The sequence below is a fragment of the Hyla sarda genome, unplaced genomic scaffold (assembly GCF_029499605.1).
Source record: "Hyla sarda isolate aHylSar1 unplaced genomic scaffold, aHylSar1.hap1 scaffold_809, whole genome shotgun sequence".
In the NCBI taxonomy this organism is placed as follows: domain Eukaryota; kingdom Metazoa; phylum Chordata; class Amphibia; order Anura; family Hylidae; genus Hyla; species Hyla sarda.
This window is the reverse complement of record NW_026610835.1, coordinates 61,644-77,387: the sequence shown is the minus strand read 5'-3', so window position 1 is coordinate 77,387 and position 15,744 is coordinate 61,644. Positions and strand designations below refer to the sequence as shown.

Here is a 15,744-nt window from a genome sequence, read left to right as displayed (position 1 = left end):
CACAAATCCCTTTGGTTACATACACAACAAAGCTGGGTTGTTGTTGTTTACACTCTGCAAGGCCTGTGGAAGTGAGTGACATCATAGCACTGTAGTTCTGAGGGTTCAAGATGGATGCAACAATCTCCTGTTGCTTCTATGAAGGCCGTAATAGACGACATCACCAAACAGCTCCATAGTCACATACACAGCAAAGGAGAGATGTTGTTTACACCTAGTGATGTCAGTGGTATTGAGTGACATCACAGCACAGTGCTAAGGCTCCTGGGCCTGGACACAGCAGCGGCTGCAATATCTCAACGGAGAATACGTTTATATCTATGTGTGTGTGTGCGCATATATATATATATATATATATATATATATATATATATATATTTTTCTCCGCCGAAATCACTTTTAAACCCATTTCCACCTTTTTTTCCCTTCTCTTCCTCTTACTTTTTTTTCACGTTTTTTTACGTTTTTCTCCTTTTCGCCTCTTTTCTGGGCGTATTATTCTTCTTTTTCTTCTTTTTTTTCGTCTAATGCATACCCCATCAGTGCAGCAATGCTTATTCAATACCGCCAGCAGATGGAGACACTGGGGGATAATTTTCTAAGGATTTATACTGATTTTTCCTGTCTGAATTTGTCGCACAGAAAGTTGCAGGCCAAATATGTGTGACATTTCTGCGACTTTAGCTTCTAGAGCATTTTTACAACATTATACATAGGTGCTGAATACATAAAAAGCGACTGTTCAGCGACAGACAAGTCGCATCGGCTGAAAGTAGGCCAGAATGTCAGTCCATGTTGGAGCAGGTTTAGATACAGTCTAAAGCATAGATCTCAAAGTCTGTGCACAGAATTTAGCAAGGGCCTCGCACCTTCTGATGCATCAGGTAGGTGCACAATAGCATAGCCTAACCCTCTGTACTTTGGTCTATATTGATGCGGGACATAGACAGCCAGCTGATGACCAATCCATTAGTGCAATGGATGGCTGGAAGCATTTGTCTTTGCCTTTGCAATACCACAGAAGCAATGCATGGTCAATGTACAGCAATGACACACCTGTGTGAACAGCCAGGAGACCCCCCCCCCCCCCCCATGTTATGTTACATAGTTACATAGTTAGTACGGTCGAAAAAAGACATATGTCCATCACGTTCAACCAGGGAATTAAGGGGTAGGGGTGTGGCGCGATATTGGGGAAGGGATGAGATTTTATATTTCTTCATAAGCATTAATCTTATTTTGTCAATTAGGAACATTCAGCACCCACCCGCTATCAAGGCAGCTGCCTATCATGTCATGCCCTACCTGCACAGGTGTGCTGGCTACTCAAATGATCCAATTAAGGAGGCCATTTAGTCAGCAGCAGCAGAAGTCCTGTGCCTGGACGCTCCAACAGGGGCCAGACACAAGCAGAAGCAGAAGCAGCAGAAGCAGCAGCAGCACCACCTTTTGTTTTTTGGCTGCAGCAGCAGCAAGGCCCACAGGGCTGGCTAGCTGGCTAGCCAGCAAGCAGGTAGCAATGAAAGTAGGAATCTTTCTTTTTAACCCTGTAAGGGGGTGGTGCACTGTACCCGAAGATACTGCCATATCGGGTCAATGCATAGGGCGACGGAAGCAAGCTTCGAAATCGGCCCCCGTTCTCAAAAATCCATTTAATATATGGTCCCCAGATAGGGGACGTATCAGATATTAAACTGATAAGAACAGATACTACACTTGATCTTAGCCAAAAGGCCGAGAAGCGATAACCGTGAAAGGGGCGGGCCCAACAAGGTCCCCTTCATGGGCACTATCACTGCTTGCTGTCAGGGAGGCTGCCAGACAATTTTCCATGCACACTCTGGGCTGGGGGGCAGTCAACCACCAGTACACACAGCAGAACCTAAACCCATACCATTATTGCTAAGCAGCAAGACAGGGGCCCATTGCACTCCCACGGGGCCTTTTTAAATGCAATCCATAACCCGGATTTGCCAGGAACCCTTCTTACTCCTCCTACTTGCATGTGACACTGGGCTTAGGATCTGCATAGGAAACACACACACAAGCACACACCTACCTTTGTTGCCTGCAGATGCCTCCTTGGCTGTCCCCAAACGGTATCAAACCAACACCCACGGGAAGCTGTAAGCATAGAGGACATGCCTGCACCCCATTGGACTTACCTGTGTGGGTTAAATCCGGGTTATTTGACAACCTATGGCGGTGATGGTTCTGCTCAGGCAGAGCAGTGCTGATGCTCCTCATAAAGCTGTCGCTGCTGTGAAGGTTCTAGGTGACATCACAAATCCCTTTGGTTACATACACAACAAAGCTGGGTTGTTGTTGTTTACACTCTGCAAGGCCTGTGGAAGTGAGTGACATCATAGCACTGTAGTTCTGAGGGTTCAAGATGGATGCAACAATCTCCTGTTGCTTCTATGAAGGCCGTAATAGACGACATCACCAAACAGCTCCATAGTCACATACACAGCAAAGGAGAGATGTTGTTTACACCTAGTGATGTCAGTGGTATTGAGTGACATCACAGCACAGTGCTAAGGCTCCTGGGCCTGGACACAGCAGCGGCTGCAATATCTCAACGGAGAATACGTTTATATCTATGTGTGTGTGTGCGCATATATATATATATATATATATATATATATATATATATATATATTTCTCCGCCGAAATCACTTTTAAACCCATTTCCACCTTTTTTTCCCTTCTCTTCCTCTTACTTTTTTTTCACGTTTTTTTACGTTTTTCTCCTTTTCGCCTCTTTTCTGGGCGTATTATTCTTCTTTTTCTTCTTTTTTTTCGTCTAATGCATACCCCATCAGTGCAGCAATGCTTATTCAATACCGCCAGCAGATGGAGACACTGGGGGATAATTTTCTAAGGATTTATACTGATTTTTCCTGTCTGAATTTGTCGCACAGAAAGTTGCAGGCCAAATATGTGTGACATTTCTGCGACTTTAGCTTCTAGAGCATTTTTACAACATTATACATAGGTGCTGAATACATAAAAAGCGACTGTTCAGCGACAGACAAGTCGCATCGGCTGAAAGTAGGCCAGAATGTCAGTCCATGTTGGAGCAGGTTTAGATACAGTCTAAAGCATAGATCTCAAAGTCTGTGCACAGAATTTAGCAAGGGCCTCGCACCTTCTGATGCATCAGGTAGGTGCACAATAGCATAGCCTAACCCTCTGTACTTTGGTCTATATTGATGCGGGACATAGACAGCCAGCTGATGACCAATCCATTAGTGCAATGGATGGCTGGAAGCATTTGTCTTTGCCTTTGCAATACCACAGAAGCAATGCATGGTCAATGTACAGCAATGACACACCTGTGTGAACAGCCAGGAGACCCCCCCCCCCCCCCATGTTATGTTACATAGTTACATAGTTAGTACGGTCGAAAAAAGACATATGTCCATCACGTTCAACCAGGGAATTAAGGGGTAGGGGTGTGGCGCGATATTGGGGAAGGGATGAGATTTTATATTTCTTCATAAGCATTAATCTTATTTTGTCAATTAGGAACATTCAGCACCCACCCGCTATCAAGGCAGCTGCCTATCATGTCATGCCCTACCTGCACAGGTGTGCTGGCTACTCAAATGATCCAATTAAGGAGGCCATTTAGTCAGCAGCAGCAGAAGTCCTGTGCCTGGACGCTCCAACAGGGGCCAGACACAAGCAGAAGCAGAAGCAGCAGAAGCAGCAGCAGCACCACCTTTTGTTTTTTGGCTGCAGCAGCAGCAAGGCCCACAGGGCTGGCTAGCTGGCTAGCCAGCAAGCAGGTAGCAATGAAAGTAGGAATCTTTCTTTTTAACCCTGTAAGGGGGTGGTGCACTGTACCCGAAGATACTGCCATATCGGGTCAATGCATAGGGCGACGGAAGCAAGCTTCGAAATCGGCCCCCGTTCTCAAAAATCCATTTAATATATGGTCCCCAGATAGGGGACGTATCAGATATTAAACTGATAAGAACAGATACTACACTTGATCTTAGCCAAAAGGCCGAGAAGCGATAACCGTGAAAGGGGCGGGCCCAACAAGGTCCCCTTCATGGGCACTATCACTGCTTGCTGTCAGGGAGGCTGCCAGACAATTTTCCATGCACACTCTGGGCTGGGGGGCAGTCAACCACCAGTACACACAGCAGAACCTAAACCCATACCATTATTGCTAAGCAGCAAGACAGGGGCCCATTGCACTCCCACGGGGCCTTTTTAAATGCAATCCATAACCCGGATTTGCCAGGAACCCTTCTTACTCCTCCTACTTGCATGTGACACTGGGCTTAGGATCTGCATAGGAAACACACACACAAGCACACACCTACCTTTGTTGCCTGCAGATGCCTCCTTGGCTGTCCCCAAACGGTATCAAACCAACACCCACGGGAAGCTGTAAGCATAGAGGACATGCCTGCACCCCATTGGACTTACCTGTGTGGGTTAAATCCGGGTTATTTGACAACCTATGGCGGTGATGGTTCTGCTCAGGCAGAGCAGTGCTGATGCTCCTCATAAAGCTGTCGCTGCTGTGAAGGTTCTAGGTGACATCACAAATCCCTTTGGTTACATACACAACAAAGCTGGGTTGTTGTTGTTTACACTCTGCAAGGCCTGTGGAAGTGAGTGACATCATAGCACTGTAGTTCTGAGGGTTCAAGATGGATGCAACAATCTCCTGTTGCTTCTATGAAGGCCGTAATAGACGACATCACCAAACAGCTCCATAGTCACATACACAGCAAAGGAGAGATGTTGTTTACACCTAGTGATGTCAGTGGTATTGAGTGACATCACAGCACAGTGCTAAGGCTCCTGGGCCTGGACACAGCAGCGGCTGCAATATCTCAACGGAGAATACGTTTATATCTATGTGTGTGTGTGCGCATATATATATATATATATATATATATATATATATATATATATATATATCTCCGCCGAAATCACTTTTAAACCCATTTCCACCTTTTTTTCCCTTCTCTTCCTCTTACTTTTTTTTCACGTTTTTTTACGTTTTTCTCCTTTTCGCCTCTTTTCTGGGCGTATTATTCTTCTTTTTCTTCTTTTTTTTCGTCTAATGCATACCCCATCAGTGCAGCAATGCTTATTCAATACCGCCAGCAGATGGAGACACTGGGGGATAATTTTCTAAGGATTTATACTGATTTTTCCTGTCTGAATTTGTCGCACAGAAAGTTGCAGGCCAAATATGTGTGACATTTCTGCGACTTTAGCTTCTAGAGCATTTTTACAACATTATACATAGGTGCTGAATACATAAAAAGCGACTGTTCAGCGACAGACAAGTCGCATCGGCTGAAAGTAGGCCAGAATGTCAGTCCATGTTGGAGCAGGTTTAGATACAGTCTAAAGCATAGATCTCAAAGTCTGTGCACAGAATTTAGCAAGGGCCTCGCACCTTCTGATGCATCAGGTAGGTGCACAATAGCATAGCCTAACCCTCTGTACTTTGGTCTATATTGATGCGGGACATAGACAGCCAGCTGATGACCAATCCATTAGTGCAATGGATGGCTGGAAGCATTTGTCTTTGCCTTTGCAATACCACAGAAGCAATGCATGGTCAATGTACAGCAATGACACACCTGTGTGAACAGCCAGGAGACCCCCCCCCCCCCATGTTATGTTACATAGTTACATAGTTAGTACGGTCGAAAAAAGACATATGTCCATCACGTTCAACCAGGGAATTAAGGGGTAGGGGTGTGGCGCGATATTGGGGAAGGGATGAGATTTTATATTTCTTCATAAGCATTAATCTTATTTTGTCAATTAGGAACATTCAGCACCCACCCGCTATCAAGGCAGCTGCCTATCATGTCATGCCCTACCTGCACAGGTGTGCTGGCTACTCAAATGATCCAATTAAGGAGGCCATTTAGTCAGCAGCAGCAGAAGTCCTGTGCCTGGACGCTCCAACAGGGGCCAGACACAAGCAGAAGCAGAAGCAGCAGAAGCAGCAGCAGCACCACCTTTTGTTTTTTGGCTGCAGCAGCAGCAAGGCCCACAGGGCTGGCTAGCTGGCTAGCCAGCAAGCAGGTAGCAATGAAAGTAGGAATCTTTCTTTTTAACCCTGTAAGGGGGTGGTGCACTGTACCCGAAGATACTGCCATATCGGGTCAATGCATAGGGCGACGGAAGCAAGCTTCGAAATCGGCCCCCGTTCTCAAAAATCCATTTAATATATGGTCCCCAGATAGGGGACGTATCAGATATTAAACTGATAAGAACAGATACTACACTTGATTAGCCAAAAGGCCGAGAAGCGATAACCGTGAAAGGGGCGGGCCCAACAAGGTCCCCTTCATGGGCACTATCACTGCTTGCTGTCAGGGAGGCTGCCAGACAATTTTCCATGCACACTCTGGGCTGGGGGGCAGTCAACCACCAGTACACACAGCAGAACCTAAACCCATACCATTATTGCTAAGCAGCAAGACAGGGGCCCATTGCACTCCCACGGGGCCTTTTTAAATGCAATCCATAACCCGGATTTGCCAGGAACCCTTCTTACTCCTCCTACTTGCATGTGACACTGGGCTTAGGATCTGCATAGGAAACACACACACAAGCACACACCTACCTTTGTTGCCTGCAGATGCCTCCTTGGCTGTCCCCAAACGGTATCAAACCAACACCCACGGGAAGCTGTAAGCATAGAGGACATGCCTGCACCCCATTGGACTTACCTGTGTGGGTTAAATCCGGGTTATTTGACAACCTATGGCGGTGATGGTTCTGCTCAGGCAGAGCAGTGCTGTGATGCTCCTCATAAAGCTGTCGCTGCTGTGAAGGTTCTAGGTGACATCACAAATCCCTTTGGTTACATACACAACAAAGCTGGGTTGTTGTTGTTTACACTCTGCAAGGCCTGTGGAAGTGAGTGACATCATAGCACTGTAGTTCTGAGGGTTCAAGATGGATGCAACAATCTCCTGTTGCTTCTATGAAGGCCGTAATAGACGACATCACCAAACAGCTCCATAGTCACATACACAGCAAAGGAGAGATGTTGTTTACACCTAGTGATGTCAGTGGTATTGAGTGACATCACAGCACAGTGCTAAGGCTCCTGGGCCTGGACACAGCAGCGGCTGCAATATCTCAACGGAGAATACGTTTATATCTATGTGTGTGTGTGCGCATATATATATATATATATATATATATATATATATATATATATATATTCTCCGCCGAAATCACTTTTAAACCCATTTCCACCTTTTTTTCCCTTCTCTTCCTCTTACTTTTTTTTCACGTTTTTTTACGTTTTTCTCCTTTTCGCCTCTTTTCTGGGCGTATTATTCTTCTTTTTCTTCTTTTTTTTCGTCTAATGCATACCCCATCAGTGCAGCAATGCTTATTCAATACCGCCAGCAGATGGAGACACTGGGGGATAATTTTCTAAGGATTTATACTGATTTTTCCTGTCTGAATTTGTCGCACAGAAAGTTGCAGGCCAAATATGTGTGACATTTCTGCGACTTTAGCTTCTAGAGCATTTTTACAACATTATACATAGGTGCTGAATACATAAAAAGCGACTGTTCAGCGACAGACAAGTCGCATCGGCTGAAAGTAGGCCAGAATGTCAGTCCATGTTGGAGCAGGTTTAGATACAGTCTAAAGCATAGATCTCAAAGTCTGTGCACAGAATTTAGCAAGGGCCTCGCACCTTCTGATGCATCAGGTAGGTGCACAATAGCATAGCCTAACCCTCTGTACTTTGGTCTATATTGATGCGGGACATAGACAGCCAGCTGATGACCAATCCATTAGTGCAATGGATGGCTGGAAGCATTTGTCTTTGCCTTTGCAATACCACAGAAGCAATGCATGGTCAATGTACAGCAATGACACACCTGTGTGAACAGCCAGGAGACCCCCCCCCCCCCCCATGTTATGTTACATAGTTACATAGTTAGTACGGTCGAAAAAAGACATATGTCCATCACGTTCAACCAGGGAATTAAGGGGTAGGGGTGTGGCGCGATATTGGGGAAGGGATGAGATTTTATATTTCTTCATAAGCATTAATCTTATTTTGTCAATTAGGAACATTCAGCACCCACCCGCTATCAAGGCAGCTGCCTATCATGTCATGCCCTACCTGCACAGGTGTGCTGGCTACTCAAATGATCCAATTAAGGAGGCCATTTAGTCAGCAGCAGCAGAAGTCCTGTGCCTGGACGCTCCAACAGGGGCCAGACACAAGCAGAAGCAGAAGCAGCAGAAGCAGCAGCAGCACCACCTTTTGTTTTTTGGCTGCAGCAGCAGCAAGGCCCACAGGGCTGGCTAGCTGGCTAGCCAGCAAGCAGGTAGCAATGAAAGTAGGAATCTTTCTTTTTAACCCTGTAAGGGGGTGGTGCACTGTACCCGAAGATACTGCCATATCGGGTCAATGCATAGGGCGACGGAAGCAAGCTTCGAAATCGGCCCCCGTTCTCAAAAATCCATTTAATATATGGTCCCCAGATAGGGGACGTATCAGATATTAAACTGATAAGAACAGATACTACACTTGATCTTAGCCAAAAGGCCGAGAAGCGATAACCGTGAAAGGGGCGGGCCCAACAAGGTCCCCTTCATGGGCACTATCACTGCTTGCTGTCAGGGAGGCTGCCAGACAATTTTCCATGCACACTCTGGGCTGGGGGGCAGTCAACCACCAGTACACACAGCAGAACCTAAACCCATACCATTATTGCTAAGCAGCAAGACAGGGGCCCATTGCACTCCCACGGGGCCTTTTTAAATGCAATCCATAACCCGGATTTGCCAGGAACCCTTCTTACTCCTCCTACTTGCATGTGACACTGGGCTTAGGATCTGCATAGGAAACACACACACAAGCACACACCTACCTTTGTTGCCTGCAGATGCCTCCTTGGCTGTCCCCAAACGGTATCAAACCAACACCCACGGGAAGCTGTAAGCATAGAGGACATGCCTGCACCCCATTGGACTTACCTGTGTGGGTTAAATCCGGGTTATTTGACAACCTATGGCGGTGATGGTTCTGCTCAGGCAGAGCAGTGCTGATGCTCCTCATAAAGCTGTCGCTGCTGTGAAGGTTCTAGGTGACATCACAAATCCCTTTGGTTACATACACAACAAAGCTGGGTTGTTGTTGTTTACACTCTGCAAGGCCTGTGGAAGTGAGTGACATCATAGCACTGTAGTTCTGAGGGTTCAAGATGGATGCAACAATCTCCTGTTGCTTCTATGAAGGCCGTAATAGACGACATCACCAAACAGCTCCATAGTCACATACACAGCAAAGGAGAGATGTTGTTTACACCTAGTGATGTCAGTGGTATTGAGTGACATCACAGCACAGTGCTAAGGCTCCTGGGCCTGGACACAGCAGCGGCTGCAATATCTCAACGGAGAATACGTTTATATCTATGTGTGTGTGTGCGCATATATATATATATATATATATATATATATATATATATATATATTTCTCCGCCGAAATCACTTTTAAACCCATTTCCACCTTTTTTTCCCTTCTCTTCCTCTTACTTTTTTTTCACGTTTTTTTACGTTTTTCTCCTTTTCGCCTCTTTTCTGGGCGTATTATTCTTCTTTTTCTTCTTTTTTTTCGTCTAATGCATACCCCATCAGTGCAGCAATGCTTATTCAATACCGCCAGCAGATGGAGACACTGGGGGATAATTTTCTAAGGATTTATACTGATTTTTCCTGTCTGAATTTGTCGCACAGAAAGTTGCAGGCCAAATATGTGTGACATTTCTGCGACTTTAGCTTCTAGAGCATTTTTACAACATTATACATAGGTGCTGAATACATAAAAAGCGACTGTTCAGCGACAGACAAGTCGCATCGGCTGAAAGTAGGCCAGAATGTCAGTCCATGTTGGAGCAGGTTTAGATACAGTCTAAAGCATAGATCTCAAAGTCTGTGCACAGAATTTAGCAAGGGCCTCGCACCTTCTGATGCATCAGGTAGGTGCACAATAGCATAGCCTAACCCTCTGTACTTTGGTCTATATTGATGCGGGACATAGACAGCCAGCTGATGACCAATCCATTAGTGCAATGGATGGCTGGAAGCATTTGTCTTTGCCTTTGCAATACCACAGAAGCAATGCATGGTCAATGTACAGCAATGACACACCTGTGTGAACAGCCAGGAGACCCCCCCCCCCCCCCATGTTATGTTACATAGTTACATAGTTAGTACGGTCGAAAAAAGACATATGTCCATCACGTTCAACCAGGGAATTAAGGGGTAGGGGTGTGGCGCGATATTGGGGAAGGGATGAGATTTTATATTTCTTCATAAGCATTAATCTTATTTTGTCAATTAGGAACATTCAGCACCCACCCGCTATCAAGGCAGCTGCCTATCATGTCATGCCCTACCTGCACAGGTGTGCTGGCTACTCAAATGATCCAATTAAGGAGGCCATTTAGTCAGCAGCAGCAGAAGTCCTGTGCCTGGACGCTCCAACAGGGGCCAGACACAAGCAGAAGCAGAAGCAGCAGAAGCAGCAGCAGCACCACCTTTTGTTTTTTGGCTGCAGCAGCAGCAAGGCCCACAGGGCTGGCTAGCTGGCTAGCCAGCAAGCAGGTAGCAATGAAAGTAGGAATCTTTCTTTTTAACCCTGTAAGGGGGTGGTGCACTGTACCCGAAGATACTGCCATATCGGGTCAATGCATAGGGCGACGGAAGCAAGCTTCGAAATCGGCCCCCGTTCTCAAAAATCCATTTAATATATGGTCCCCAGATAGGGGACGTATCAGATATTAAACTGATAAGAACAGATACTACACTTGATCTTAGCCAAAAGGCCGAGAAGCGATAACCGTGAAAGGGGCGGGCCCAACAAGGTCCCCTTCATGGGCACTATCACTGCTTGCTGTCAGGGAGGCTGCCAGACAATTTTCCATGCACACTCTGGGCTGGGGGGCAGTCAACCACCAGTACACACAGCAGAACCTAAACCCATACCATTATTGCTAAGCAGCAAGACAGGGGCCCATTGCACTCCCACGGGGCCTTTTTAAATGCAATCCATAACCCGGATTTGCCAGGAACCCTTCTTACTCCTCCTACTTGCATGTGACACTGGGCTTAGGATCTGCATAGGAAACACACACACAAGCACACACCTACCTTTGTTGCCTGCAGATGCCTCCTTGGCTGTCCCCAAACGGTATCAAACCAACACCCACGGGAAGCTGTAAGCATAGAGGACATGCCTGCACCCCATTGGACTTACCTGTGTGGGTTAAATCCGGGTTATTTGACAACCTATGGCGGTGATGGTTCTGCTCAGGCAGAGCAGTGCTGATGCTCCTCATAAAGCTGTCGCTGCTGTGAAGGTTCTAGGTGACATCACAAATCCCTTTGGTTACATACACAACAAAGCTGGGTTGTTGTTGTTTACACTCTGCAAGGCCTGTGGAAGTGAGTGACATCATAGCACTGTAGTTCTGAGGGTTCAAGATGGATGCAACAATCTCCTGTTGCTTCTATGAAGGCCGTAATAGACGACATCACCAAACAGCTCCATAGTCACATACACAGCAAAGGAGAGATGTTGTTTACACCTAGTGATGTCAGTGGTATTGAGTGACATCACAGCACAGTGCTAAGGCTCCTGGGCCTGGACACAGCAGCGGCTGCAATATCTCAACGGAGAATACGTTTATATCTATGTGTGTGTGTGCGCATATATATATATATATATATATATATATATTTCTCCGCCGAAATCACTTTTAAACCCATTTCCACCTTTTTTTCCCTTCTCTTCCTCTTACTTTTTTTTCACGTTTTTTTACGTTTTTCTCCTTTTCGCCTCTTTTCTGGGCGTATTATTCTTCTTTTTCTTCTTTTTTTTCGTCTAATGCATACCCCATCAGTGCAGCAATGCTTATTCAATACCGCCAGCAGATGGAGACACTGGGGGATAATTTTCTAAGGATTTATACTGATTTTTCCTGTCTGAATTTGTCGCACAGAAAGTTGCAGGCCAAATATGTGTGACATTTCTGCGACTTTAGCTTCTAGAGCATTTTTACAACATTATACATAGGTGCTGAATACATAAAAAGCGACTGTTCAGCGACAGACAAGTCGCATCGGCTGAAAGTAGGCCAGAATGTCAGTCCATGTTGGAGCAGGTTTAGATACAGTCTAAAGCATAGATCTCAAAGTCTGTGCACAGAATTTAGCAAGGGCCTCGCACCTTCTGATGCATCAGGTAGGTGCACAATAGCATAGCCTAACCCTCTGTACTTTGGTCTATATTGATGCGGGACATAGACAGCCAGCTGATGACCAATCCATTAGTGCAATGGATGGCTGGAAGCATTTGTCTTTGCCTTTGCAATACCACAGAAGCAATGCATGGTCAATGTACAGCAATGACACACCTGTGTGAACAGCCAGGAGACCCCCCCCCCCCCCCATGTTATGTTACATAGTTACATAGTTAGTACGGTCGAAAAAAGACATATGTCCATCACGTTCAACCAGGGAATTAAGGGGTAGGGGTGTGGCGCGATATTGGGGAAGGGATGAGATTTTATATTTCTTCATAAGCATTAATCTTATTTTGTCAATTAGGAACATTCAGCACCCACCCGCTATCAAGGCAGCTGCCTATCATGTCATGCCCTACCTGCACAGGTGTGCTGGCTACTCAAATGATCCAATTAAGGAGGCCATTTAGTCAGCAGCAGCAGAAGTCCTGTGCCTGGACGCTCCAACAGGGGCCAGACACAAGCAGAAGCAGAAGCAGCAGAAGCAGCAGCAGCACCACCTTTTGTTTTTTGGCTGCAGCAGCAGCAAGGCCCACAGGGCTGGCTAGCTGGCTAGCCAGCAAGCAGGTAGCAATGAAAGTAGGAATCTTTCTTTTTAACCCTGTAAGGGGGTGGTGCACTGTACCCGAAGATACTGCCATATCGGGTCAATGCATAGGGCGACGGAAGCAAGCTTCGAAATCGGCCCCCGTTCTCAAAAATCCATTTAATATATGGTCCCCAGATAGGGGACGTATCAGATATTAAACTGATAAGAACAGATACTACACTTGATCTTAGCCAAAAGGCCGAGAAGCGATAACCGTGAAAGGGGCGGGCCCAACAAGGTCCCCTTCATGGGCACTATCACTGCTTGCTGTCAGGGAGGCTGCCAGACAATTTTCCATGCACACTCTGGGCTGGGGGGCAGTCAACCACCAGTACACACAGCAGAACCTAAACCCATACCATTATTGCTAAGCAGCAAGACAGGGGCCCATTGCACTCCCACGGGGCCTTTTTAAATGCAATCCATAACCCGGATTTGCCAGGAACCCTTCTTACTCCTCCTACTTGCATGTGACACTGGGCTTAGGATCTGCATAGGAAACACACACACAAGCACACACCTACCTTTGTTGCCTGCAGATGCCTCCTTGGCTGTCCCCAAACGGTATCAAACCAACACCCACGGGAAGCTGTAAGCATAGAGGACATGCCTGCACCCCATTGGACTTACCTGTGTGGGTTAAATCCGGGTTATTTGACAACCTATGGCGGTGATGGTTCTGCTCAGGCAGAGCAGTGCTGATGCTCCTCATAAAGCTGTCGCTGCTGTGAAGGTTCTAGGTGACATCACAAATCCCTTTGGTTACATACACAACAAAGCTGGGTTGTTGTTGTTTACACTCTGCAAGGCCTGTGGAAGTGAGTGACATCATAGCACTGTAGTTCTGAGGGTTCAAGATGGATGCAACAATCTCCTGTTGCTTCTATGAAGGCCGTAATAGACGACATCACCAAACAGCTCCATAGTCACATACACAGCAAAGGAGAGATGTTGTTTACACCTAGTGATGTCAGTGGTATTGAGTGACATCACAGCACAGTGCTAAGGCTCCTGGGCCTGGACACAGCAGCGGCTGCAATATCTCAACGGAGAATACGTTTATATCTATGTGTGTGTGTGCGCATATATATATATATATATATATATATATATATATATATATATATATTCTCCGCCGAAATCACTTTTAAACCCATTTCCACCTTTTTTTCCCTTCTCTTCCTCTTACTTTTTTTTCACGTTTTTTTACGTTTTTCTCCTTTTCGCCTCTTTTCTGGGCGTATTATTCTTCTTTTTCTTCTTTTTTTTCGTCTAATGCATACCCCATCAGTGCAGCAATGCTTATTCAATACCGCCAGCAGATGGAGACACTGGGGGATAATTTTCTAAGGATTTATACTGATTTTTCCTGTCTGAATTTGTCGCACAGAAAGTTGCAGGCCAAATATGTGTGACATTTCTGCGACTTTAGCTTCTAGAGCATTTTTACAACATTATACATAGGTGCTGAATACATAAAAAGCGACTGTTCAGCGACAGACAAGTCGCATCGGCTGAAAGTAGGCCAGAATGTCAGTCCATGTTGGAGCAGGTTTAGATACAGTCTAAAGCATAGATCTCAAAGTCTGTGCACAGAATTTAGCAAGGGCCTCGCACCTTCTGATGCATCAGGTAGGTGCACAATAGCATAGCCTAACCCTCTGTACTTTGGTCTATATTGATGCGGGACATAGACAGCCAGCTGATGACCAATCCATTAGTGCAATGGATGGCTGGAAGCATTTGTCTTTGCCTTTGCAATACCACAGAAGCAATGCATGGTCAATGTACAGCAATGACACACCTGTGTGAACAGCCAGGAGACCCCCCCCCCCCCCATGTTATGTTACATAGTTACATAGTTAGTACGGTCGAAAAAAGACATATGTCCATCACGTTCAACCAGGGAATTAAGGGGTAGGGGTGTGGCGCGATATTGGGGAAGGGATGAGATTTTATATTTCTTCATAAGCATTAATCTTATTTTGTCAATTAGGAACATTCAGCACCCACCCGCTATCAAGGCAGCTGCCTATCATGTCATGCCCTACCTGCACAGGTGTGCTGGCTACTCAAATGATCCAATTAAGGAGGCCATTTAGTCAGCAGCAGCAGAAGTCCTGTGCCTGGACGCTCCAACAGGGGCCAGACACAAGCAGAAGCAGAAGCAGCAGAAGCAGCAGCAGCACCACCTTTTGTTTTTTGGCTGCAGCAGCAGCAAGGCCCACAGGGCTGGCTAGCTGGCTAGCAGCCAGCAAGCAGGTAGCAATGAAAGTAGGAATCTTTCTTTTTAACCCTGTAAGGGGGTGGTGCACTGTACCCGAAGATACTGCCATATCGGGTCAATGCATAGGGCGACGGAAGCAAGCTTCGAAATCGGCCCCCGTTCTCAAAAATCCATTTAATATATGGTCCCCAGATAGGGGACGTATCAGATATTAAACTGATAAGAACAGATACTACACTTGATCTTAGCCAAAAGGCCGAGAAGCGATAACCGTGAAAGGGGCGGGCCCAACAAGGTCCCCTTCATGGGCACTATCACTGCTTGCTGTCAGGGAGGCTGCCAGACAATTTTCCATGCACACTCTGGGCTGGGGGGCAGTCAACCACCAGTACACACAGCAGAACCTAAACCCATACCATTATTGCTAAGCAGCAAGACAGGGGCCCATTGCACTCCCACGGGGCCTTTTTAAATGCAATCCATAACCCGGATTTGCCAGGAACCCTTCTTACTCCTCCTACTTGCATGTGACACTGGGCTTAGGATCTGCATAGGAAACACACACACAAGCACACACCTACCTTTGTTGC

The 15,744-nt window shown here is 46.2% G+C and overlaps 7 non-coding genes across 7 annotated transcripts; all 7 read right to left on the bottom strand.

Annotated features, from left to right (window-relative positions):
- Nucleotides 1–1,555: 1,555 nt before the first annotated feature.
- Nucleotides 1,556–1,746, bottom strand: LOC130347083 (U2 spliceosomal RNA). The gene has a single exon (XR_008885089.1). It is a non-coding gene; the product is annotated as a U2 spliceosomal RNA (small nuclear RNA).
- A 2,090-nt stretch (nt 1,747–3,836) lies between these two features.
- Nucleotides 3,837–4,027, bottom strand: LOC130347082 (U2 spliceosomal RNA). The gene has a single exon (XR_008885088.1). It is a non-coding gene; the product is annotated as a U2 spliceosomal RNA (small nuclear RNA).
- A 2,090-nt stretch (nt 4,028–6,117) lies between these two features.
- LOC130347057 (U2 spliceosomal RNA) lies at nt 6,118–6,306 on the bottom strand. The gene has a single exon (XR_008885069.1). It is a non-coding gene; the product is annotated as a U2 spliceosomal RNA (small nuclear RNA).
- Nucleotides 6,307–8,399: 2,093 nt separating this feature from the next.
- On the bottom strand, nt 8,400–8,590 carry LOC130347081 (U2 spliceosomal RNA). Its single transcript, XR_008885087.1, has one exon. It is a non-coding gene; the product is annotated as a U2 spliceosomal RNA (small nuclear RNA).
- Nucleotides 8,591–10,680: 2,090 nt separating this feature from the next.
- Nucleotides 10,681–10,871, bottom strand: LOC130347080 (U2 spliceosomal RNA). The gene has a single exon (XR_008885086.1). It is a non-coding gene; the product is annotated as a U2 spliceosomal RNA (small nuclear RNA).
- Nucleotides 10,872–12,947: 2,076 nt separating this feature from the next.
- Nucleotides 12,948–13,138, bottom strand: LOC130347079 (U2 spliceosomal RNA). The gene has a single exon (XR_008885085.1). It is a non-coding gene; the product is annotated as a U2 spliceosomal RNA (small nuclear RNA).
- A 2,093-nt stretch (nt 13,139–15,231) lies between these two features.
- On the bottom strand, nt 15,232–15,422 carry LOC130347077 (U2 spliceosomal RNA). Its single transcript, XR_008885083.1, has one exon. It is a non-coding gene; the product is annotated as a U2 spliceosomal RNA (small nuclear RNA).
- Nucleotides 15,423–15,744: the final 322 nt, after the last annotated feature.